General features: G+C 44.1%; 1 long non-coding RNA gene across 1 annotated transcript in view; it reads left to right on the top strand.

The window, feature by feature from the left end:
- LOC107969432 (uncharacterized) overlaps positions 1-26,509 on the top strand; it is a 41,295-nt gene extending 14,786 nt beyond the window's left edge. Inside the window, exons 3-4 of the long non-coding RNA XR_008540663.2 lie at positions 22,899-23,019; positions 26,158-26,509. This is a non-coding gene — a long non-coding RNA (uncharacterized LOC107969432). The remainder of the gene's footprint in view (positions 1-22,898; positions 23,020-26,157) is intronic.
- The last annotated feature ends 404 nt before the right edge of the window (positions 26,510-26,913 follow it).

Below are 26,913 nucleotides of genomic sequence, written 5' to 3'. Positions count from 1 at the left end.
TAGGTAAATCTATTATTGTAGTTGGAGGCTTCAACACCTCTCTCATCAACTGCTAGAACATCTAGACAGAAAATCAGAAAATATGTAGAACAACTTAGTAGTTTATAGAACACTTCACTCAGTAACAGTAGAATATACATTCTTTTCAAATGCTCACAAAGCATTTACTATGCGCTGTGATTGGAATGTGTTCCCCAAAGTCCATGTGTGATAAACTTAATCTCCAATGCAGTAGTGTTGGGGGTGGGGCCTAATGGGAGTTACTTGGGTTATGAGGGCACCATTATTGTGATTGGATTAATGCTATTATCATGGGAGTGGGTTTCTTATAAAAGGGTTAGTTTGGCCCCTTTTTGTCTCTCTCTCTCACCGTTTCCTTGCCCTTCTGCCATGTGATGATTTCTCCCGTGTTAAGATGCAGCAAGAAGGCTCTTACCACATGCCAGCCCCTCAATCTTGAACTTTCCAGCATACAGAACTGTTAGCCAATACATTTCTGTTTATTATATATTACCCAGTCTGCCATATTTTGTTATAGCAACACAAAATGAACCAAGACAGCAAGATAGATCATATACTGGGCCATAAAATAAATCTTAACAAATACAATAGAACTGAAATAATACAGACTGTCTTCTCTGACCACATGGAATCAAACTAGAAATAAATGACAGAAAAAATAACAGACATACCTTCAAGCACTTAGAGACTAAATAACACATTTCTAAATAATCTATGGGTTAAGGAGGAAGTATCAAGGAAAAAAATTCAAATAATACGTTGAGCTGAAAGAAAATGAAAATACAACATAAGAAAATTTGTGGGACACAGCTGGAGCAATGCTGAGGAGGAAATTTATGGCACTAAATGTTTATGTTAGAAGAGAACAATTCACCAGTAGTTCTGGGAAAATCTTCAAAAACTGAGAACTAGTTACTATTTCAAGCTCGTGCATTTCTAATTCTTTCAAGTTCCACACGTTCAAGAAATATTATTATATCAAATGAACCTGCTCAAACATTTCTTTGCTTGAATTTAGAAAATTTTTTTCTCTTTGTTTTTATCAAAGCTTAACAAGCGGTAGGTTGGTTTTACCAGAATGTTTTGGATCCTAAGCAAACAAAGATGGAAAGAATGACTATGATTTGATGTTCATTTGGGGGTTTGTTTGGACATTTAATGAGTTATCAGCTCAGAGTATCATATCCACAGCTGAACCTTGCCATTGATAAGAATCTGAAAGTGATCAATTCAAGAACTCACCACAGTAACAGAATGAGCATGAATCAAGAGCAAGACATCTTTATTGTAACACCTCTATCCTGTCTGAGGGATGACAGTTTCAAGGATATTCCCAACCTCATAGACCAGAGATTCTCAGTATGGTTGGATTTTTTTTTTTCACTTCCCATCTAAACTTGGAAAAAAAGAATGAGAAATCTCAATCAAGATGCTGGTCATAACAAAGTATTAGTCCAGCTAACAGGGCAATAAAAAATATCTGACTTTTGGCCAGGTGCAGTGGCTCACGCCTGTGATCCCAGCACTTTGGGAGGGTGAGGCAGGCAGATCACCTGGTCAGGAGATTGAGACCATCCTGGCTAACAAGGTGAAAGCCCATCTCTACTAAAAATACAAAAATTAGTTGGGCGTGGTGGGCACCTGCAGTCCCAGCTACTCGGGAGGCTGAGGCAGGAGAATGGAATGAACCCTGGAGGCGGAGCTTGCAGTGAGCGGCAATTGCGCCACTGCACTGCAGCCTGGGCAACAGAGCGAAACTCCTTCTCAAAAAAAAAAAAAAAAAAAAAAAAAAAAATCTGACTTTTGGGTATATTTTGCAGTTGGTTTAGAAATTAGTGTTTATCCACAGCCTCTTATTTTTCAGGAATGCTGTCTAAAATATAGCAGTCTTTCAGTAAATGGATGTGTCATTACTGCTGTGGTTAGTGTTATTATTAAAGATGACTGGCATGTGGAATTAAAACCCCTGGCCATAGAGCGAGGCCAACTGGATGAGGAAAGAGAGGCGGGGAAGGGGAAACTTGCCCAGGATCACACATGAGTTAGGTTCTCAGGATAATGACAAAAATGGGACTAGAATGGTCGCTTCGAGGATGAAATGAAAACAAGCTCAGGAAGACACCTTTCAAGAACTTTAACTTCATACAAATGTAATAAATAAAAGTAAGAAGTTGTTTCAAATAAAAGCCTGATAAATGAAAAACAGATATACAATTGCAGAAATAAGTACAAATATATCCAGTAGTCAAATTAACTATAAAATAATTTAGCTCACGTTAAAAAAAATAGAGGTTAAATTTTAAAATTCAGCTATGTGCTGATTATATGAATGAAAATAAATCAATTTTGAAAATATAATATTGAGTTTTAAGAAATGAAGTGGTTTTTCCTGGATGACACTCTTTTTATATAATCTAAAAACACAGAGAGTGGTCCTACGTATAGTTTATGGATACATAACATACAACGTAAAAAAATTAACTAGAAGGACACTCACCAAATTCATGACACTGGTTCTGTAAGGAGGTGAGCAAGTTTGCACTTGGGTGTCAAAGATGGATGCAGCTTTGTCTTCTACATATTCCATTTTAATAAAACTCAGAACAAAAAAATGACTACATGTTAACTTTTTCTGTATTTTATTGTATTTGGGTGTTTGCATATGCTTTTGCTTTAAAAAATCAAATAAAGGAGAAAGATCTTTGGAATGAAAGCAGACAGCACCGATGCATTCACTGCCAGGGGAAAGCAGGTGCAAGGCTCCATGGGAACGATGACCTTAGTAGATTCTCATCTGAAAATGGGCATAACTTTGCACTTTTATTGCTCTGGACATTAATAAAACAGTGTACATGTACAAAAGTGTACTGTGCTTGAATGGGAATTAAATGTATGCAAGAAAAATGCAAGGACAGTGTTCCTGTCTGGCTTAAACTTTGGTACTATGTGTAACACACACTACAATAGGGGTGGTGTGTTTCCTACAACAGGAACTAGTGGCTACTGTGGAATCCTGAGAAACTCAGCAAGATTGTATTGGCATCTGAAAAAAGAGCATTATCAATAGTTTTGGGGTTACATGAGGATGGAGTGACATGTTTTCAGTCTGCATTCTATAAGTAACACATGTTTAGGTTACTATATTGACTATGATTGCTAAGCTTTAAGGAATACACTACGATGGCCCAGTCCTGTCCCTGAGTTCATTGATTTCCTTTTCTTCTGATAACTTGAGGTTATGGCCTTGAAGAAAATTATAAGGCACAGGAAGAGTAGTATTTGTTTGCCTGGTACAGAATACCTAACATTAACAAGGGGAAAAAGTTTTTCATTCAATTGTTTAAATTCAATGATTGGGCAAGCCGCTGGATTTCCGTGTTCCTAAGAAAATGCAGTTGGAAAGTCATATGTAAATGAGAACTCACTGAAAACTGCTTCTTGCATCTAAGCCAACATTTCCTGGTTGAATGGCTCTTAAGAATCACATTAAAGCCTATTCATTATTTTAATATTGAAGGCCAACTTCTCACAAACTCATCCACCCAGGGAGTCCTCACCATCAGCTGTGAAAGGCACAGGACTTGGAGCTCTGAGAATTGCTGAGAACTGATGTAATGATCTCTGGCAAAGCACAAGTGTGGAGCCCATCTGTCTCCTTAGGGTGAGAAAGGGTAATAAAGAATGCCAAGTGAAGGAAAACCCTGGGACAGAGAAGTCACTGAGCAGCAGCTCTCTGCAATGTGGGTCTTGACACGGACACACACACACACACACACACCTGTCCACACACATCAGGTTGTTCAAATGTGGATGGTTGTTCAAATGGTCTTGTGTGTCTCTGCTGGCACATTTCTTCTTATGATTTCTTTTTATAATCTTCAACAATAAAATTGACTTCTATGATCTTAGACCCTTAGTAAATGAAACCTGTTCATTTTCACTAGTAGATTTAAATGTCACAAAGCTGGTATTTTACATGAAAAAGGTCAAGCTTATAAAATACTTCTACATGAAATCCCCTGAAACAGAGACCATAGGATTTTCCCCTCTTTTGTCAGAGGCACAACAGACAAATACGTGGGTTCAAAAATATTAAAGGGCCGCCTATCCTCCCCCGCTTCCTGTTCATAGAATGAAATCAGAATACTTTTATCGACTTGGGCTATTCAAGAATCATGTAACATAGAAATATTTTTTAAATTATTTAATTCAAAAGCAAGTTATATGTAGGTTTAAAATACAATCATACCCTGTATAATGACGTTTTTGGTCAATAACTGACCACATATATGACAGTGGTCCCATAAGATTATATTGCCATATTTTTACTGTACCTGTTCTACGTTTTGATACACAAATACCATTGTGTTAGAACTGCTTATAGTATCCAATACAGTCACATGCTGCACAGGTTTGTAGCCTAGGAGCAATAGGCCATATAATATAGCCTGGGTGTGTTGGCTCTACCGTCTAGGTTTATGTAAGTACATGCTGTGATGTTTGCACAATGACAAAAATCACCTAATAATGCATTTCTCAAAACGTATCCCCATGGTTAAGTGAGGCATGACTGTCTATTAAGAGACACCCATTTCTTTTCTTGGTGACATGCTGTAAATATCTATGAAAATAGGAAATATTGATGAATTTTGGACCTTACCACCTCAAGGAAGAATGACCAGGAAATGAAAATCTTGAGATTTGAAAACCCGTCATTTTTCTAGGCTTCAGTTTGCCTAATTTCTCTCTCATTTTCTCTTCTTTCCTTTTTCTACTAATCTTGTGAATCCATTTTGGGAAGAAGTGGGCCCTAGAGTCACCCTCTCTGCCCTCTAACCGGACCCGGGTTGGGGATGACGGCAGATCCTATCTCCCTTCTCTCCAGTCTCAATTCTAGCAAGCAGCATCTTTCAGCTTATGTTGGGGAGTGAAGCAGGATCTGTGACCTAGGACCGAAGCTGGCGCCTGGCGGGGTGACTCAGACACCAGACTTTGGACCACGATACCATCAACTATTAGTGTCTGTCTCTCCAGGATCCCTAGCAACTAATGTTATTTTTAGTGACTGACTCTTTAATATGTACTGCTTGTGAATATGAATTTAAATGTTACGTCCGGGGCACACAGCACTGCACACAGCACTAGCAGTTGGGGCAACTGAGGTATTAATTTTCTACTCGGTAACTCGCGTCGTCATCCACAACCTGCAGAGCAAAGCCCAAACTCTGTACCGCAGCACTCAAGACCCTCTATTATCTGACTCCATCCTAACTGCCTAGTGCCATGTTCCAGTCACAGGACCTGGAGTCCTGTCATACAGACATGTTCCATTTCCAAATAAGCCATGCAGAGCTCTGCATCTGTGCTGAGCTGCTCCTTCGGCCGAGAAGGTGGTTTCTGTCTTCTGTGGCTGAAGCTCATGCTCCCTCAGGGTCCACAGCTGTGTACTAAGTGCTGGTGCTGGCACAGTGATGCACGTCCTTCTCACATCAAACTTGGACAGGGCTGGGGTGTGGCCTCAGAACAGCCCACTTCTCCTTAGCAGCACATTATCTGTCATCTACTTATGAGTTCAAAAGTGGAGATGACAGAAACAAGGAAATAAAAGTGCATCTTCAACATAAGAGGAAGTGCACAGTCTCACTCATAGTAAGAAAAATGCTAAGTAAAAATTCCAGCAAGATACAGTTTCTAATCCAGCAGTTTGGCGGAAAGAAGAGAAGTTGGATGAAACAACTATGGTCAGGCTGTCAGAAAAAGGGCATTTTCATGTAGAATTGGAAGGTTTGTAAATGTGTAAAACCACTGAGGATGACTATCTCGAAATACCTAGTAAATTATAAATACACCCTATCCTTTGACCCAGAAATTCCACTTCTAAGAATATATCCTACATATAGCAGTACACATGGGAAATAATATATGTTCAAAATGATCTAATGAGACCTCATTGTAACTGCAAAAGAATGTAAACGACCCATATCCATTTGTAGGGATTGATTGAATATATCATAGTGCAGTCACACAAAAACTACAAAAAAACAAGGCTTCCGTATGGACCGATAGGGAAATCTCTAAGATTTATTGCGATGCTAGCTATGGACAGTACAGGCAATATTCACGTGGGGGAAATAGATATCTGTATTTGCTTTTACAAGCACAAAGAAAATCTCCGAGAGGATATACAAGAAACCAATGATTATGGTGACTTGTTAATTGTGTTCTAATTTGGAGATGAAGGAATCTGAGTAGATGGAGAATGTGGTAGGAGGAAGATCTTGATCATAATTTTTTACATTTTCTGATTTGTAACCTTGTTAATGTGTTACCTGGTCAAAATGTTTAGATTATTAAAGTGGACTTGTCATTTCCTGGGCTAACTCCAAGCATTGGGACTAGCTGCTTAAGTTGCTGCGCTGAGAATTCTGAGCCTTCCCCTGGGCTCATTGGGAAGTTGTCATGATTAATTATCTGCACGGGGGTGCGGGGGGTGAGTCAGAGGAGAGGAGGGGGGAGGAGAAAGGGGAAGGGGAAGGGAAGGAAGGAGACCTCAGCTTTGCCTTTGTGGTACCGGCTGCTTCTAGGCTGAAACAGCTCTTGGAATAAGTAAGATAAGTTTATTACCATCTGTTTTTCCTTTTATTTTGACAAAAATGACTTATTTCTTGGGACACAATGATATTACTTAATGGTAGTGTTCTGTGATTTGAGAAACAAGTACACCTCAATCCATTCCATTCAAAACGTAATGAAAAGACCCACAGAACTGAAGGAGGAAGGTTGGAATCATTCTGCCACCACTGTGGGGAGCTTCTGTCATGTTGGAAGTCACTGAAACCATTTTTATATCCTTTTATGAAAAATGGAGTCAGCTGTATCTATCTTGCTCTTTCTCCCAGGATGCCGTCAGATTCAATGAAGACAATACACGGGCTTTGTTCCTGTAGAAAAGGACATGACAGTCAGCTGGAATAATGCCGCTGTCCCTGCTGTTCCCTACCAGGCAGCAGCAGCCTAGGTGCTCTCTGCGGTCCCGCAAAATGTGGCAGTCAGAGCCATGTGGGGTGCCAGAGGCAGACACTGTTCAAATGGAGGGTGGTAGTCCTATCTTTGTGCTCTTCCTGGTAATGGTCAGCTTTCAGTGGGTCCTCCAGATGACAGCAGAAGCATAGGCTGATGACTTTAGCGCACAAATTATATAATAGTTCCTGGGGTCGTTCTTGCAGTGAAACTAGGGCAGGGGGGCTCAGAGCCCACCCATGGTTTTATAAGAAGAATCTCTTCCCCCAAGGATGTTACAGTAGAGTTTGCACACAAAGACTCATCTGCCATGTTGCTCTGGGTCCTCCGTGGTGGCCTTTAGATCACAGCCTTGGTCTTTTTGGCAGACACCTATTCTTTTACTTTTCTTTTAAGTTCAGAGGTACATGTGCAGGTTTGTTATATAGGTAAACTTGTGTTTTTAAATTTTTATTATCTTTTATTTAGCAAACATTTATTCTTAAGGCAGGCAGCAGACACTTTACATCCTGTAAAAATAAACTTAACACACATGATCAGGCCCACAAGTGTGTGTCTGCTTTGTTGGTGCTAGTTCTCCACCCCAGGGAGATGGCCTCGGAGACTTCTAGGTTAGCAAAGCACATTTAGCAAAGCACGTAGAGGGGGCATCCTCGTGTCCTGCTCACTCAAGGACATACGCATTAAAGCAAATGTGTCTCCAAATAAGTTCAAGACTTTCTGAATGTCTCTGTGGTGCAAGTACCATTGGTAAGATTTAACGCCACCCTGACATAGGAAACTGCACTCTTGCCCATACAAAGGAACCTAGGGACAGCTGGCTGCTAGCCAAAAAAGTGGTTAGCAAGAATGGACACTTGGTGTTAGAATACGTCTGAGAAACACTATAATTTATTATTATTGTTTCTACTTGTACTTTGATACGTTGGCTTCCTCAGAGTACAATCCCCTTGAGTTGAAAGAAACAAAACTGGCCAGAAGTGAACTGGTGGGAAAAATTAATCCCTGTCACCGTCTTCAAAGGGACCAGTGTTCCTGGAGAGAAGGACTCTCTGGCCCCACCTGGAGCCCTCTGCAGGGCATCCTTCCTGCCTCCAAGCCCAGTTCACCCCTCTGTCACCTCTGCACCATGGGCCTGAGGCACCACCGAGGGCAGCCCTCACCATTCCTTGGTGGATCCCGAGGGAAGGTTATTCTGTAGCATAGATTGTGAAAAGGCCTGGCTGAAGCTTTACAGTGATATTTGCATCTTGAGAAAGTTTTGCCATCATGAGAGTAGAAAAAAAATTCCTTCACTCTGGCATTCTGTCTCCCTCTGAGGTGGGGTCACTAGATGCACAATTTTGATTTTCAGATTAAAAGGCCCTGATGCTTTTGTGGCTGGCTGGGTAATCCTCGGCCACACAGATCCATTGTCCCTCTTGAACTCACTATAAATGGGGAATAAGCTCCTTCCATGAGCTCCTTAATTTCCTCAGAGGCTGAAACAACTCCCTGGCAACAGTGGTCCAGCTTTGCATCCATGCAGGGGGATTTGCAAGGCGGGTCCCCACCCCCACCCCAGGCACACAAAAAGGCTTCTATTTTTTTTCAGAGATTACATGGTGGGCAGAGAAAGAGCAGCTGAAACACGTGACACGTGACAGGGTGTGAATAGCTGCGCCGCGCCGGCACTGAGTCTGTGGCTGATTTACTGAGGGGGTCTCCTTCGCTGACGGTCTGAAGGCTGTCCACCATGATAATAAGCCTGCATGTCCTGGAAATGCTCCGAATGCCTGCCTTTTGAAAACTGGAGGGACTCAAGAGCCTTTGACTTATCAGAAGTAAAGTAAATAAAAGGAATACGCAGAGAGATCCTTATTGCCTAAAACCCACTGACTCCCATGAAAGTTTCTGATAAGTCTTTTAAGAATATCATCTTATTCTAACGTTCAAAGCAGCTTTGATGGTAAGGCTCTGAACTCGCCAGCCCTAGGCCCAGCCTGGCACATGGGCCACAGGGGCGGGGCGTGTGTCCCTGCAGGGACAGGGAGGGCCCAGCCTACAGCTCTCTCCCACCAGCTTGGTGCCTGCAAGCCCACCATTCTCTCTCCATGCGATTGTGCTGAGCACAGAAGTCCTGAGCGGATCACAAGCCCAGTCTGCTCTTCCTGCCAAATGGTTCAATCGGAGCCAATTCCTTCCTCTATTCTCAGAGATTCAGGGCAACCCGAGAGAATAGGACCCTAAGAGGATTAAACACCCAGAGCGGAGAGATGGTGATGCCGAAAACAAGCAGAGGAGAGGAAAATTGTACTGGGGATTCACCTATTGTGAAGGCTGCAGGCTTTTGTTACTTTGTCTCATCGCCAACTCTAGTGGCAAACTAGGAAAATTGAAGGTGCCGAGTTTTAACTCTAGTTGTTAAATTGTACAGGGTTCCCGGAATCTCCTAACTTCTCCTGTTGCTCACAAATGTGGTAACTAGAAAAAACAGTTTAAAAACTTGGCATCCTTCAAAAGTATCTTAAAATAGATTTATATTTGTAGGTACGATCAATTTTCAAATGGCCCTTTTTAAGCCTGGAAACAAAGTTAAACTCCACAATATTGCAAAATTAGAATCTGCAATTGAACTAAAACTTTATACATGGGATTTGCGGTCTTTCTACATCTCTGGTTCAGAAATGAATTTGGAATTCAAGACAATTTATCATCTCTTAAGGAAAAATGAACGGGAAACGAAAGCGGACTGAATTTGTATTGATATTAACCCAGTCTTGCGGGTGTTGTTGCTGTGTTATTTCACCCCAGTCTTCACATCTGCAAGCACTCACTCTCATCTGTCAATTACGCAACTGCAATTTTGATCAAAATGAAACACTCCGCACTGAGATAAAAACAGGGCGTGGTATTCTTTTTTGGACTAGGAGATTTGAATAAAACGTGATAACACCGCGGTTGAACTCTGCAAACACTCCCGATCATTCACGCAATTTCGGCTTCACTCTGTGGTTTGGATGCAGATTGTGGAAATCACAGCCTGGACCCGGAGCACTTGTCGCAGCAGCAGCAGGGTTTCCGGACCCAGCATCTCCCTTCCCTTTGCTCTCCTGACAGCTGCCTGCATCTGGAAAACATTAAATAACCTCATCCTTTATGTGGATTCATTATGCTCTTCAAATTCATTATCAATTATCAACTGACTGTGAAGAATGTTTGAAATCAAAATGAAAAGGAAGTAATTAATGATGAAGAGTAGGATCTAGAAGGAAAAGTGAGCCCTCCTGGGGTTAGGACACAGAGCTGAATGCTGCAGCCACTGTGTGTTTCCTTAAATTTAATGGCATTTGCAATACTTTTTAAATAAGTGGAAGATAAGAAATTTGGCTCCATTGTATGTAAGAAGTAAAGCCAAGTCTCAGTGGTATATCTTCAATGGCACTGGAAGGTTTACATGGAAAAGCCAGACTTTTGGAGTATTGCTATCTGTAAAGGGAAAATATAAACAACCAGAACAACCTATCTGAGAATGGAACTCCCAAAGCAGTATGACTTAGATCAAATGATTTTTAAGGGTTTCAGCCCTTAAATCAAATGATTTATACAAGGGAGGGGGTTCCATCATCCAGGGGACTCCCTCCTGCCTTATAAATCATGTGATCTAAGGGCTGAGACCCCATTGTGAACAGAGAAGGTCTGCCTTCGAACCTGCCACCAACTGGGGATGGGAAGCAACCTTTGACAAGAAAGTTATTCTCTTTGTGAATCCAAAGCTGGTTTTTGGAAACCTGAGCCTCAGAAATTGGCGCTTAGAATGTATAGTCCTACATTGGGCAACGAGACTATTTCTGTGCTGGGAGTATAGCCCCCTCTTCCCATATCACCCATTTACCTGCCTCGCATCACATCAGCTGGGCGGGAGGGCAAGGCCAAAGGGCTTCCATCCTTCACTGTGAGGAATGCAAGTTCCCTACACGAGAGGGAGAGAGAGCTCATTATCAACAGGTCTTTCCTCCCCAGGCAGCTTCAGAGAACCATCTGTTGATGTGGCCAGGAAATGCTGGCTGAGATCCCAACAAAGGAGCCGAGAAGTCCTGGCCAACGTCTGGCACCTGTGTAAATGTCTGTCACAGCAAGAGTGACCCCCATAATTACCTCGACCTTATTCAAGCGAGAAGTGCCCATCAGCCTGAGCCCGGTTTGAGAGGCATGCTTGCTGCTTCCTCCCTCTCCCCGTGAGCGCGCCAGCTGAATCTCCAGCTCAGCAGCAGCCCCAAAGCCCCCATCATCAGAATTTCACCTCCTCCAGCAGCAGGAAACCTCCTCCAAGTTGGGGGAGGCGCCCCACACAGTCCTGACATCAAGGGCTTTCCTTAGAAACACCCCAGCTGGGGGCTTTCTTTTGACTCACAGCACTTTCAGCCAGGATGTTCATGAGCCTGGGGTCCATTGTTTGTGAAGTCAACTGGATTCCAAGTTGAAACATGCAGAGGAAAGGAGGAGTTCCTCAAGCACCTCTGAACTCCAGCAGCTCTGGAATATTCCCATTTCAACATTCCCACCTGTGCTCCGTCCTCCCTCCTGCCTCTTCCATCATAGGGGACGAGATGTGTCCTTTTCAAAGGGTGTGAGGAACAACTGTTATGCACAGAACTAAGGTTAGAAAACACCCTGTAAGTCAATTGATTAACAAGCACATGGTAAGTGCTCACAAAATACAAATAATACCAGTATTACCTCTCATATTTCAGCTTTCTTGTAGCCTAAAGTCCAAAACTCTGTTTTGTGGAACAGGATAGCATGGCCTATTTAAAGATAAAGTGCATTGTGCCCTTCAGATTGATATGGATATTTAAAACTCCGTCATGCAATTTAAATAAGCTTGGAAAGACATGAATTCAAAAAGTAAAATTGCCACCTATAGAAGTGCATACTAACAATATTACTAACAGTAAAGGAAATGTGATTAAGCATATCTAAGTATCATTACAAACCTAATAAAAAATAAAAAATATAAGAGCCAGTTTCACTGGGATTATGAGTAAGCCATTCAATATTATGTGGCAATGTGAATTGGTTCGATATTTCTGGTGCCATAAGCTCACTGCTCAGACTTACAGCTCATCATCCCGAATACCTTCAACAAAAAGCTAATCTACAAAAAAAATTAAATGCCTTGTGCAAAGATAGAGGAAAACGGAGATCAACTTAAATGTCCCCCAAATTATTTGCCTGAAGGTAATGTTTTAGAGTTTTCAGAGTGGTGAGAGAATGAAAGTTTAAGAATCAGGACGTGGTTAGATGATGGTGTGTCTGAGTAAAATAATGAACTGAATCAGGGGAGATGTCCATTTGTGAAGGAAGCTGTGCCTACCCGCACCAGACCTCTCAGATAATGTCTAAGTCTCCAATGCCCAAAGTAGGAAGGACTCACCCACCTAGAAGGAGAATCCAGGCAGTGCCAGGTAGTGTGGTGTGGCGGTTAAGGGCATGGGAGCCAGGATACCTGCCTTTGAATGTGGCTTTCACTTCTTTGCTGTGTGACCATGGGAAGGAACTCAGCTTCTTTGTACCTAGGTTTTTCTCATCTGAGAAACAGGAATAATAATAGTCCATATCTTCTAATGTCCTGTGAGGATTAAATGAGTTAACCTTGGTGAAGGTCCTAAAAAATTGCCAATCTTATACCATGTGCTTGTTAGAAATGTTTATGTAATAAATAAGCAATATTAAGGTACACAAACTGTACCTTTTCTAATTCTCCCCTAGCTGGAGCGGGAGGACAAGGGTATACCCTAGGAGCCAGCGGGAGAACAGAAAGTTTATTGCCCCAGATTGAAGAAGACATCTAAGTCAATGGGGGAAAACACCACTAACAGCTGAGGTGATGGCTGATGAGTGGAGGGATTTTAAGTGGACGGAAGGAGTATGGAATGTCAGGGTCAGGAGCAATGGGGATCATCAGGGCAGTGCTGCCTCAGACTCTGGGGTCTGTTCATTGTCTTATGTCAGCTCCTTGGGATGAGTGGCTGAGCTGTGCCCAAGGCTGGGCAGACAGGTCCAGGGATAAAGAAGGGTTCAAATCTGATGAAGATAGGCAGTGGTGAGTGCCAGGCCATAATGAGACTTGTCATCTCAGCCACGAGGATCTGGAGAGGCTGGCTGAATTTCTCCAACATGCTGGATCAAAGAGGCTGCCCACCAGCGAGCAGGAGGCTAAGACTGTACCTGAATGGAAGAGCGCATGCTTCCACCCTGCAGGAGGACTCTCCGAGGGGCTAGGAGCATCTTTGTTCTAAGGCGAGCCCCCAGACTCTCTCGGCAGTAGTGGCAGCTATGGAAACACATGCAACGCTGCCCTGATGCAGCCTAGCTGCAGTTGTTGGGCTAAAATTATTCTGGGCCTATTTGATGTATTTGCAAGCTTCTGAGAGACAGGAGAGTTTGCAGACCTCTTACCACTTCACGAGGCTTGAGATACATTACATCCACACTGGATTTGACATTCACAGCTATAAATTGGGTATTTACTGCTCAGGAAAAGGGAGCTCAGAGCTGTTAAGTTACCAGCTTAAAAAGCTAGCAACTGTTAAGAAGCAGATCCCATACTTGACTCCAAATTTTATGATGCAGAATCCGTGTTCTTTAGTCACACCTCAGTGGATTGCAATGAGACATGGAATGGCTTATGAACATGAAATAGCATCACTTAAAGAAGCACAATTAAAATACAGGGTGTAGCATAGAAAAATACATGGCTCGGCAAAAAGTAAGAAGTAAAACGGAACTGGTGAAAGGAGAGTTCAGTGATTATTTGCCCTTAGTTCCTATTAAATGTACATATGTTCATCTTAAATAAATGTTTGCATGGAAACTTTGACCTTGTGGACATGAGTTTAAAAATGGTTCTGCTATTACTGATTAGTTTAACTGGCTTTTCTTGTTTTCTATTTTACATTTCTCATATTCCATGGGAATATTAAATTGGAATTGATGTGTCATTTGCAAAATTTCTTCTCTATTGTTGGAGAACTCAAGTCATCCAAGGTATTTATACCTCATGCAGGTAAATTTTTTTCCAAAAAAGAAGGTAATTAAATTGCTGAGCATGTTGAGCTGCATATAATCCCAGTGCTTTGGAAGGCTGAGGCAAGAAGATCACTTCAGGTCAGCAGTTTGAGACCAGCCTGGGCCACATAGTGAGAACCCCCATCTCTACAAAATAATTTAAAAATTAAAAAAAGAAAATAGTTTAATATGCATCTTGTCAAGGAGCATCTTTACTCACTGGAACTGTCACTTTCACCCAAAAAATAGTACCCCTTTAGGGAACTCAAAGTAACTATCTGTTTATGAGGCTGAGATTTTTTCCCCTTTGTATAGTTATTTATCACTATACAAACAAAGTGCATTATAGTAACAAAGTACCATAAAGTTAGTGGCATAAAACAAAACCCATGTATGAGCTCACATTTCTGCCAACCAGCAGTCTGGATGGCTTAGCTGGATCCTCTGCTCAGGGTCCCCCGAAGGTGCAGTCAGGTATTAGTCATGCCACGGATCTCATTTGTAGCTTATGGTAGTCTCTCAAGTTCAATAAGTTGATGGTAGAATTCAGCCGTTTGTGGTTATAAGGGGTCTGGGGTCTCTGCTTTCTTGCTACCTGTTGGCCGGACACCATCGACAGCTCCTGACCACGTGGCCCAGAGGCCATCACAATGACTCGGTTCTTGAAAGAGGCACCATTTTTTTTTCTCCAGTAGTTATTCTCCCAAGGAATGAAGAGTATGTGGGGAGGACGTTGATATCACATGACCTTACACTTTTGCTTGCTCTCCACTGAACTCAGAGGTGGATAGGGGAGCTTAGGCAGAAGGCAAGACATCTTTTACACCCCTCTGACCTCCTGGGCCCCAAGAGACTAGAGAAGTTTCAGAAGAGCTGAAGGAATTCAACTGTGGGTGGGAAGTTGCCTTTATGGGAGGACAGCAGAAGAAACAGATAAATGTGTTTTCCAGAAACCCATACTCTTTGGAGAACAATGTTCTCAGATGTTGAGGAGAGTCCCTGGCCAGCCCCACTACCAGCTGTGCTGCAGCTCCTGGGCTGGTGTCGAGGGTTGCAGAAGATATCCCAGTGGTGAAAGCCAACTGAGTCCAGCTGGTCTGATGTCCCTGGAAACAAACGGGGAGGCCATAGTGTGAGCATGGCAGTTTTGACCCACGTGTCACTGTGCTGACATTGAGACTGCTGCTCTAAGGACCATCTGGAGAGTGAAAGGCACCTCTCCCCCCATGGATCATTCCAGTATCCTCTTATCCTAGAGCCACTCGCCTTGCTCAGATCCCAGGTACATCCGAGAACTGTACAGTGTCTGAGCTGAGAGAGAGCTTGAAGGTCATATGCAGTCCTCAGGCCTCACGGTGCAGATAGTGGAGCCAAGAACAGAGAACAGGAGTGCCTGCCCTGGTCAGCTTGTCTTAGTTCTCAGCTGAAACTTATGTTAAACAAAACAAGTAGCTGATCGAGATTAAGAATGATCCAGGTGACTGTTTTAATCCGTGCAAAAGAGAAACCAACACTCCTAGTCAATGAGCCCTGCCAGCTCATGGAAATCTTCTCCCACTTGTTCACACCTTAGTCACTACCCATCTGAACAATAAATCCACTGCCTGTGATGTGCTCAATGGATCGTCCTTACAGCATTTCCAGCAAGACCACACCTCCTGTTGCTGTCTGCTTTCAGATGGCCTGAAAGGCCCACTGTCATATGGTCAACAAATCCAGCCCTCTGCCAGGGAGAGGCCCCTCCTACTGCCCAGGAGGTCTTTGCGGCATGAGAATAATGCACTGGAGAGTGCTTCCTTTTGGCTGATTCTGCATTCTCACACCGCCTGCAATGAGATCATTTTGGTGCTCCACAATGGGAGCACCTGCGAATGCATGTGGGAGCCCTGCGAATCAAAGGGAAAGCAATCACAGGAAGATCTGTCAATCACACAGCACCTGCTATGTGCAAGGTGCTGCTCTAAGCACACTGCATACGTTGGCTTATTACTTCTCAAGGTAATACTACAGATGAGAGGCATAACCTGTCCACCCAGCCATGGCAGAGCCATGTGACACCGAAGGGCCAGGGGATCAGTGCCTCTCTCTATAGCCTTTCCATTGCTAAAATGGGCAGGGAAAGGAGCTATTATTTGTTGTTTACTATATGTGGATGGTGTTAGATGTGTGATTTTCATTCAGTCTTATCACCTTAGGGGGAGAGATTTTTTCCTACCAGCTCACACACAGCCACACCCTACCCACACCTATGTCTGTCCCTGCTGTGCTGTTCTCATCACACTGATCACTGTGCAGTGGGTATTTCACTTCATTCTTTATTCTTTCTTCCCACCTAGAAGGCAAACTGCAGGACTTATTTACCCCTTTTTTTTCAACTCTTGGGTGGAACATGGTCTCTAGAACATGGCATGTAGTTGGTGATCAATAAGAAATCATCAAAAGCATATGTGTTTTGCATATGAGAAAACATGCTCAGAGTCATTGTCTAATGTGCCTGTGGTCACAGAGGTGGTCAGTCACAAACCTGGAATTTGAACTCTGGGTGTTCTCACCTGGAGCCACTTTTTTTTTTTTTTCCACCATTCTAATTATTGGAAAACACTTCATTTCTATTGAGTGGAAACTTTCCTTCGATATTTCCATTTGTCAGCGTAGTTACCATTTAGAGTGATACAAAATCAGTCTCATCCCCTTTCTCCCTACCAGTTTTCCACATTTGCAGTTATTGTTCCCTCTCATACAAGCCAGGTCCTAACATAAAGCAGCTTTTCTGCCTCTCCCCTAGACCTATTTGAATTTGCCCTTCTTAACTTTTTTTTATTTTTTATTCTTTTGAGACAGAGTCTCCCTCTGTTGCCCAGGTTGGAGTACAGTGGCACGATCTTGGCTCACTGCAACTTTTGCCTCCTGGGTTCAAGTGATTCTCCTGCCTCAGCCTCCCGAGTAGCTGGGATTACAGATGCCCACCACCACATCCAGCTAATTTTTGTATTTTTGTCAGAAACGGGGTTTCACCATGTTGGCCAGGCTGGTCTTGAATTCCTGACCTCAGGTGATCTACCTGCCTCGGCCTCCCAAAATGCTGGGATTACAGGCATGAGCCACCGAGCCAGCCCGAGTTTGTCACTCTAAAAGGATGATGTGCTGGGCATGCTGGCTCATGACTGTAATCCTAGCACTTTGGGAGGCTGAGGCAAGAGGATCACTTGAGTCCAGGAGTTTGAGGCCAGCCTGGGCAACACAGTGAGATCCCAACTCTACAAAAATTTAAAAATTAGCTGGGCATGATGGTGTGTGCCTGTAGTCCCAGCTACTCAAGGGGCTGAGGTGGGAGGATTGCTTGGGCCAGGGAGGTCAATGCTGCAGTGAGCCATGGTTATGCCACTGCACTCTAGCTTGGGTGACAGAGCAAGACCTTATCTCAAAATAATAATAATAAAATATATAAATAAAAGCACAGTGCAAATCTCATCTTACAGAAGCATGGACGTTGAAGAAGAGCAAGCTGAATAGAAGCTCCAGGTGTCTTGCTCCAGGGGCCACTAGCAACTTCTCTCATTACAACTCCAACAATGCCCCATCTATGGGCTCCAACAATGCCCCATCTATGGGCTCCAACAGTGCCCCATCTGAGCAGTAGTGCCTCAATAACCATCAGCCCATCTCTTCTCTATCTCACCAACTGACAGGGTGGATACAAAGCCTCAAGCTGTGTCCACACATTCCCCACAAAAAGTGTTACATGGGCAGAGAGGAAAAGCCATTGGCAGCTGGGCCTTCCCATTTGTGAGCCAAGTCTGCCAGCCTCCTCCAGCTCCTCTGCAGGCTGAAGTCAAGACCCAACAGGCCTGTGCCAACGTCGTGTCCTCTCTGTGTTCAGGCTTGGCGGTATCGCATTCCTGGCATAATTTTCCATCCTTGTGCCTGCAAGGCATTACTGTGTGGGAAGGGCACCCTTGCCTAATGATCTTGGCCAAATCCAGTATCTGTCATTCATATGGGTGCCCCCTTGCCCCCAGGATAGCATAAAAGGTGGCAGTTGAAGCTGAGTAAACAAAAATAGAAGATGGAAAATGTTTCGGTCCGGTCCCAACCTCAGGAAATCCTGCATCACGTTTGCAGTTCTGATCTAGAAGAAAGGTTGACAAATCTTTCCTTAGCTTTTCTCAGCTTATCTTTTTCTTAGCTTTTCTTAGCTTATCTCAGGATGGTGGTGTTAGGTTTTGCTGATGATGGGATCCCAACTTAAATCTTCTACAAATCTTAAGGCAAAGTGAAAACGCTTGTGAAAATGCATGGTATTCCTGAGTTCAGAACTTCCTATCCATCCTCAAATCACCAGCCTTCTGCAGAGAATCACACAGTGGGTGTGATTCTGCCACCAGTCAGCTGCCACCAACGATGACTGGCCACAACAAAGCTGAATGACATGGGGCATATCACACCAAAGGACCTCTCTTTTGATGCTAGTATTTATCTTTGAGCCTTGCCTCTTTTAGAGGTGGCCTACATGACTTTAGTCAGTTCTGGCCCTTAGAGATCTTTCTTCTGGAAATCTCCAGAACATTCTGCACACTATCATGCCTCATGGAATTGTGGCCTGGCAGACATTAAAATACCCGTTTTTCAAATAGAGGAAGTGGGTTCTTTGAAATGAACAGAATTCAGAAGCACTCTGCAGCATCTTGGAAATGGTGGCAAAGCAATTATTTTAAGTACAGAGGCTGTTTTGATCTTGGGAATTACCTGTGAAGGCCCCGTCACAGGCTCTGCTGGCCAGTGGCAGCTGTGCACGGATGAATAACTGCTGCAGGCCTGTGTGAGCTTCTGCATGGCTGGAGCAGCACTGTGTCCCACAGCAGGTATCTCCTGGTGGTAGAAGTGGTGCCCTTCCCTTGGTTAAGCAGAGTGTGGACTGGCCAGTCTCAAGCTTCCCTCAAAAGTTCTTCCATTACCAGATACCTGGGATTCTCCTAAGGCAAGGGATGCTGACTTTCCATCACAAAACGGAGCACTGCGGAAGCTGGGGAGCAGAATCTCAATGATGCCCACAGGGGGCAGGCAGAATGCCACCACTCGGCCAAGAAGGCGTGTTTAGCTACGACAGCCCAGAGTCCAGAGCCACCACACTTCCGGTTGCTGTACACGCTGCTTCTGCTGGTACTCACCCACCACGTGGAGTCTAGCAGGTCTCCCTGGTTCTACCCAGCTTCTCTGTAATCCTTCCTCCACCTGGCAGCCAGAGGCATTCACTTAACATTTAGTGTATCATGCCCTTCCCTTGCTTGCCCTGTAAAGGCTTCCTCACATCCCTCATAGAATTCAAACTCCTCACCCCGAGGCTCAGTCCTCCACCTGTGGCCCTGCCTCATCTCCGTGCCACTTTGAAGCTCACAGGTGACCCTGCTTTTCCTTCAAGTTGCCAGCATTCCCTCATCATAGAGCCTTAACTAGCTGCTCCTTGCCCTGCAAGTCTTGTTCCCTGATTTAACCAACACTAATAGAGCAAGGGATTTTTGGCATCCAACTCATCTTCCCTGATCATCATGTAGCTGCTCTCCTTGCTTGTCAAATCTCAGGGCCGGGCACAGTGGCTCACACCTGTAATCCCAGCACTTTGGGAGGATGAGGCAGGTGGATCTCTTGAGGTCAGGAGTCCGAGACCAGCCTGGCTAACACGGTGAAATCCCATCTCTACTGAAAATGTAGAAATTAGCTGGGCATGGTGGCAGGCGTCTGTAATCCCAGTTACTTGGGAAGCTGAGGCAGGAGAATCATTTGAACCTGGGAGGCGGAGGTTGCAGTGAGCCAAGATCATGCCACTGCACTCTAGCCTGGGTGACAGAGCAAGACTCCATCTTAAATGAAAATAAAAAAGAAAGAAAAATCTCAGCACAGGGGCCAGCCCATCAGCCCCTTCCTGATCATCCACACTGACCCAGCTGTGCAGCCGCATCGCCCGGTTCTCAGTCCTCGCCTTGCACTGACACTGCACGCTCTTTTCTGTATTCATCTGTTCTTGTCTCTCCCAGGAAAGCAGGCCTCTGTTGTATCCTTCGTGTATAGGACTGTACTGGGGGCATGAACACAATCACTCTTTTCTGAAGAATGAATGAATATATAGAACATTATGGCCCCTTCTCCCCAGACTTCACTGCACCTGACACTCTCAACACAGGCACAATTATTTATTTGCAAACTTGTAGGAATGTGAAATCTGCATGTTGGTGCTCTCCTGGCCCCACACAGGAACTTAGCTTTCAAATGCAGGTGCATGACATAAATGTCTATTTAACCGAGAAGTGGAAAATATGTTCTGAAGGCACAATCATAAGGACAGTGTTTTTGCCTTCGGATCTTAACACCCAGCATTCTATTCCTTAGGTGTCCTGCTGAATACCCAATTCCTTTGACATTTAAAAATAAAGAATGCTTCCCCAACAGAAATATATCCCATTCCCTATGTTACTGTGCAGATTTGGGGACCCAAAAGTTACTTTGCTTCTGTATATTGATAACTAAGGAAAAAGTAGGTTTCAGATCTTAAACTATCATTAGAAATATAATCAGAACCGAGACAGAGCCTGACTTGTGATTTGCAGTTCCTGTCTCAACAATTGCTTCAGCTGCCTAGCTTGACACTGAATTTTTGATTACCTTGGTGGAGGTGGGGGGAGATGAAAAGGGAGAATTTCATGAGCTCCAGTGTCCTCTTTTGCATCCTTTGAAATTCAAATCATGTTCAGCAATGAGCAATTCATAGACAGGGTGTAATTGCCGATACAGCATATAAGATGTCCTTTCCTCACCAAAACGCGATCAGTCTACACACTGACCCGAAGGCCACGCAGAGGAGCGGCACTCCTGACAGGCACAGCCTCAGCCGGGCAGTGTGTTGTAACTGTAAAGAGCCTTGTGCCCCAGAGGCCTAATTACACAGCAAAATGCTGTGTTTTCTCACATAGTTCTCAAAGACAACCACCTGCTCATTGTGGGGAGATTTAAGGTCTTAAACACCGAGGAAAGGCATTTCATGAAAAGGTTACCCCCAAAGAGAAATCCAAGGTCAAAGTTAGATGGCTAGATACACACTGGAATTAATATACTCATTAGTTCTTAATACAGGGGATGCCTAGAATTCAAAGGGGGCTGTCTTACACCAGGGGCATCCAATCTTTTGGCTTCCCTGGGCCACATTGGAAGATGAATTGTCTTGGGCCACACATAAAATACACTAACTCTAACGATAGCTGATGAGCTAAAAAAAAATTCCAAAAGAATCTCATGTTTTAATGTTTTAAGAAAGTTTACGAATTTGTGTTGGGCTAAATTCAAAGCCCTCCTGGGCCTCATGTAGCCCATGGTCTGCGGGTTGGACAAGCTTCTTTTACACATTCAGAGAAGGAATTTGGACGAATATGTGTGATATTTTTTCCTTTTATGAACATCCGTTGAAGGGAAGAAACAAGATATCCCAGGCTGCCCATGTATCCTCGTGGTGGGTGGGTTGAGAAGGAGCACCTAGGCCCCCAGGGGAGCAGATGTTGCCACTGATTTATTCAGTGTGTTTTCAGCTATATACGAGCTACATCTACATCCGTGTCAACTTCGCACACAAGTATATGAACAGTAAATTAAAAATTACAAGCAGCTTGGAACTGAAACACTCTCAGAGGAAAAGTGAACCATGACAGACAGGCAGCATGAAAGTCCCAAACCAACAAGTGGAATAAGTTTGGTTCAGGCAATGGTGGTGGTCAGTTCCCCTGGTCATTCCAAGGTGCCTTTATACCTTTATCCTTGGCTACTGTGCCCTCCATCCCGAAGGCCCCCAAAAATGAGCCATCGTGCTCTGGGTCGTAAAGCCTGCTTGCTGCCTCCCTGCTGACTCAGAGCGTGGACTGGATTCCCAGATCTTCAGCCATGAGCCATGTCACTCCCTGTCTGATTCTTCCTCCCACACAGCAAGGACCTGGGGCGCTGCACCTGAGCTGGGGTGGGTGGAGTCTGCATGCCAAGACTGGGTGTAGTAGCTGGGTAAGGAGTTGCCCCTGGGCTATGATGCTTGGAGACAAGGGAACCCAGCAAGAGAAAACATCTTATGTAGAAACCAAAGTTAGAAACTAGGCAGTCCTCCCAAAGAAGAGGTGGGACTAAAGAGACTAAAGAAGACTAAAGAAGACAGGCACAAGGGGGAAATTCAGGTTTGAGGCAACTGGACAGAAGAATGGCAAGGAGAAGAACTTGGAGAAAATCTTTGAGCCATGAAAATACATCCAAGGCCAGCCTTTTGAGTACTGAGTTATGATGTAAATTGCAATTCCTACTGTGAGTCTTGGTTGAGAAAACAGGGCTCTAGTTATGTGCAGCTGTGTGCTGGAAAATTTCTGTGTAAGCAGCTCCACTGAATAGGTTCCAGCTAATAGTGTATCCACAAGAAGTAACCCAAGTCCCCCCCTAGCACAGCACACCACACAGACCAAGAGGTCAGGAGCTGTTTCTTGGTTGTTGGCTGTGCCACCTCTTGCATCTCAAAGAGCATTTTTCTAGGTTAGGCCTGGCCTGAACAAAATGTGCTTAGCCCCAGACCAGCTATGCCCCATATCCCATTGCTATTTTCCCTCTGTGCTACTTGACAGAGGTTGCTCCTGTGCCTGGCACTGACTACAGGACCATATCACATGTCCCTGTAAGATTACCTTTTTTTTTACACAGTTACAGGGAAAACAGAGTTTATGGAAAAACTGCAGCTCTATTATCCCTGGCAAATTTATCCTGACTTATTCTTTCAAACTCTTTTTCCACAGGTTTTAAAATTTGCAGAATCTTGGCCAGGTGCGGTGGCTCACGCCTGTAATCCCAGCACTTTGGGAGGCCGAGGCAGGCGGATCACGAGATCAGGAGATCGAGGCCATCCTGGCTAACACGGTGAAACCCCGTCTCTACTAAAAACATAAAAAATTAACTGGGCGTGGTGGCGGGTGCCTGTAGTCCCAGCTACTCGGGAGGCTGAGGCAGGAGAATGGCGTGAACCCAGGAGGCAGAGCTTGCAGTGAGCCAAGATCGGGCCACTGCATTCCAGCCTGGAAGACAGAGCGAGACTCTGTCTCAAAAAAAAAAAAAAATTGCAGAATCTCAGGATGGAAGAAATCCTAAAAGTGTTCTACATAGTGTCCACCTTTTGTAGGTTTTCTAAGTCCCAACCCAGTGCTTTTTTGTAATGTGCAATGGAAGTCCTAAATGCTTTTAACGAGTGAAGAGCTTTTCATTCCAGAAGTACACATAAAGTCTGAAATGTAAACACAATGAGAGAGGTAACATATGATTTAATTTCACCCTAAGATAATAATAATGGCCATGAACAATATATTCTGGAAAAAAATGATAGTGAGGAAGCACTCCGGGAGGTTGGGAAAAGAAGGCTGAAAGACAGTAAGTGATGTGGCAAAAAGAGACCCTGGGTGCCCCAGAAAGGTCCTTGATGGCAAAGAAGACAGGATCAGGGCTGGAGAAGAGAAGCCTCCTAACCTCTTCCTGGGTCACAAGCCTGTCTGCCTTGCTGAGGCCCCTCTGGGTAACTGTGTTTTGTGTCACCTGGACTGCACTGTGGGGTACCCAGATTAACTGTGACTTCTGTAAGGGTGTTTCCAGGGGATTAGCATCTGAAGCAGATGGCCCTCCCCAATGTGTGTGGGCCTCATTAAATCCCTTGACAGCCTGAAGGCAGAGGAAGGAAGAACCTGTCCCTTTTCCTTCTTGCCTCACTTCTGGAGCTGAAATGTCTCATCTTTCCAGCCCTCAACTGTTATTTACACCATCAGCTCTCCTGGGTCTCCAGCCTTTGGCTCCTGTTGAATTACCACTGGGTTTCCTCGGCCTCCTGCTTATATACAACAGATTATGGGACTTCTCAGCCTCCATAGTCATAGGAGCCAATTCCTCATTTTATAGACACCATTGGCTCTGTTTCTCTGGAGGACCTTGAATAAGATAGTAGCTTGTTATGAAAAATGTCCTTTTAATTTACTTTATGTTACTTCGACACACAGAGGTTGCAAGATTTTGTCAACTGAAGAATGATGAGGCTTATACATCTGGAAAGGAGAACTTCATTTCTCATAAAGGGCAGCTTGCTGGTGGCCAGTCTGATAGGCTGGGAATCGTAGCCTCTAGCCAGAAGCCAGAAACAGATACTCAGAGGGAGGGGCAAAGGGTGCAAGAATGTGTACGGAGTGGTGTGGCCAAGTATACATATTTAACAATCTCTAGGAGGAGTTGTGGATATTTATGGAAGGAGAAACATGCACATGCACAACTGAGCTTCATGCCTTTCCATGGGGACCCAGGTCCAAAAACAGTGGCATTAGCATGACATGAGGGTGGAGACTTTAGCCCTCTGATGTCAAAAGGTGAAGCAAAGGAAAAGAAAAAAAAACCTTCTCTGTGGATCCTCTGTAGACTGGCCAAAACCACACTGTGGTCAGTGGTAGTCTTATCAGGAAGGAATGCTGGTCAGTTGTTTTGAAACTGCAAAAGGGATGGGCACTGTCAGACAGTTGGTTGATATCAGGTGTGGAGTAGTCTTTCCAAAGGGCTGGTTTCTGTTCAGCCCCCAGTGAAGAAAAGCTAATGGGGCCAGCAAATGAGGGGGGATAGTGCAACATGTCTGAGTTCCCATCCCATCATGGCCAGAACTCAGTTTTTAGGGGTTCTCTGGGGTCCTCTTGGCCAAGTGGGGGTCTATTCAGTTTGTTGGAGGGCTTAGGATTTCAGTTTTGTTTCTCAGTTCAAAGCTCTGAATTAGGCACTGTGAGGGGTACAGAAATAACTAAAAGGCCATCCCTTACCTTATACAGCTTACGGTCTGTCAGAGAAGACACATTTGCAAATATTAAACTGTAATCTGAAACAGAAGTATACTGAAATGAGCCAAGCACTGCAGAAAGTTATAGGAAGGTGTCATTGTACCTAGCCAAAGGGAAGCTGGGGAGGGCTTTGTGAAGGAGGAGACATCCGACCAGGGATTAAAGGGTAAGTAGGATTCTCATGGTCTAAAAAGGGTTAGAAGTCGAGAGCTGCATAATTGCCTAATGGGTTCTTCTTGCCTGCTGTACAGACAAAACCAGTTCACTGAGACTATGGTATTGCAGTGAAGAAAGTTAATTGCTGCCAGGCTAGGCATGTGGAAGGCCTAGTTTTCACTCATATCCAGTCTCTCTGAAGGCTTGGAGGTTAGGGTTTTTCAAGGAAAGTTTGGCAGGCAGGGAATGGGGAATGTTGATTGGTTGGGGATGAAATCATAGGGGTGTGGAAAACAGTCCTTGTGGGCTGAGTCAATCTCTGGTAGGAGCCACAGGAACAGTTGAGTCATGAGTTGTTGGTCCAGGTGGAGTCAGCCAATCATCAGAAATGCAAAAGTCTCAAAAAAAATCTCAAAAGGCCAATCATAGTATCTACAATAGTGATGTTATCTACAGGAGTAATTGGAGAAGTCACAAATCTGGTGACCTCCTCAACAATAGCTGGTTATTTTTTATGCCTACCTCTTAGCAGAATTTAGGTCCCTGTCATAATCCTAAGCTTGTGGCCTTTCGTTAGTTTTACAAAGGCAGTTTGGTGTTGAGAAGGGGTATTATCATCCTTTCTTGAAGCTTAAACTCTAAACTAAATTCCTCCCAAAGTTAGCTTGGCCTACACCCAGGAGTGACTAACGATAGCTTGAAGGTTGGAAGCATGATGGAGTCAACTACATCGAATTTATCTTACTGTCATAGATGGAGTCAACTATGTTGGATTTATCTAACTGTCATAATCTTTGCAGAGTTAGTTTCAGTCCCAATCCCAGGGGATTGGGAAAGCCTGCAGGGTGCTTGGGAAATGAGGTGCTGTATTTCTCACCTATTGCCACTGTAATAAGCCATCTGTTTGCTATAGCTAGTTTGATAGCAGATATTGCACTATTTGTTGTCTATTGCAGCTCTCACAGATTACCACCAATTCCCAGGCTATCAGAATGGCCACCACCAATTTCGTGGTTTAAAACAACACACATTTATTATCTTACAGGTCTGGAGATCAGAAGTCCAAAAAATGGGTCTCACTGAGCTACAATCAAGGTGTCAACAGGCTGTGTCCTTTCCTGGAGGCTCTAGGAGAGAATCGGTATCCTTGCTCTTTTCCCACTTCCAGAGGCTGCCACATTCCTTGGCTGGTGGCTCCTTCCTCCGTCTTCAAAGCCAGCGACAGATGATGAATGGAGTCCTTTCACGTGGCTCGCTCTGCCCTTGTTCCTGCTGTCATATCCCCCCTTCTCTGTCTGACTTTTCTGTCCCCTTCCTCCACTCTTGTCATTACTTTGGGCCCATCTGAAAATCCTGGATCGTCCCCCTAATTAAAGTCAGTGGACTAGCAACTTTAATTCCATCTGCAACCTTAGTTCCCTTCTGCCATGTAGCCTAACCTCATCACGAGTGTCAGGGATTTGCACATGGACATCCTCAGGGACCCCATCGTGAGTGGTTGGGGGGATGTGGCCAGAAAGAAGGCAGTGGCAGAATGCCCAAGAACTCTGCAGCTGCGCTGAGGCATCTGAGAGCCAAGGAGGAAACCTTCTTTGTGGTTAAGTAAGAATGAACTAATATCCATCTGGCATTTGGCATTTTACACTGAACTTTTTGTACATTATCTCATTGGATCTTAAAAACAGCTCATTGTGAGATGTGTTAATATTATTCTTATTTTAAGGTGGGGAAACCGAAATCAAACAATGTAGGTGACTTTTTTCAAGATCACCCAGTGAGTGATTCAGAACTTGGCCCAGGC

This window comes from Pan troglodytes, chromosome 17, assembly GCF_028858775.2.
Source record: "Pan troglodytes isolate AG18354 chromosome 17, NHGRI_mPanTro3-v2.0_pri, whole genome shotgun sequence".
NCBI classification, from domain to species: Eukaryota; Metazoa; Chordata; class Mammalia; order Primates; family Hominidae; genus Pan; species Pan troglodytes.
Note: the sequence above shows the minus strand (reverse complement) of the source record. Positions and strands in the feature narration are given on the sequence as shown.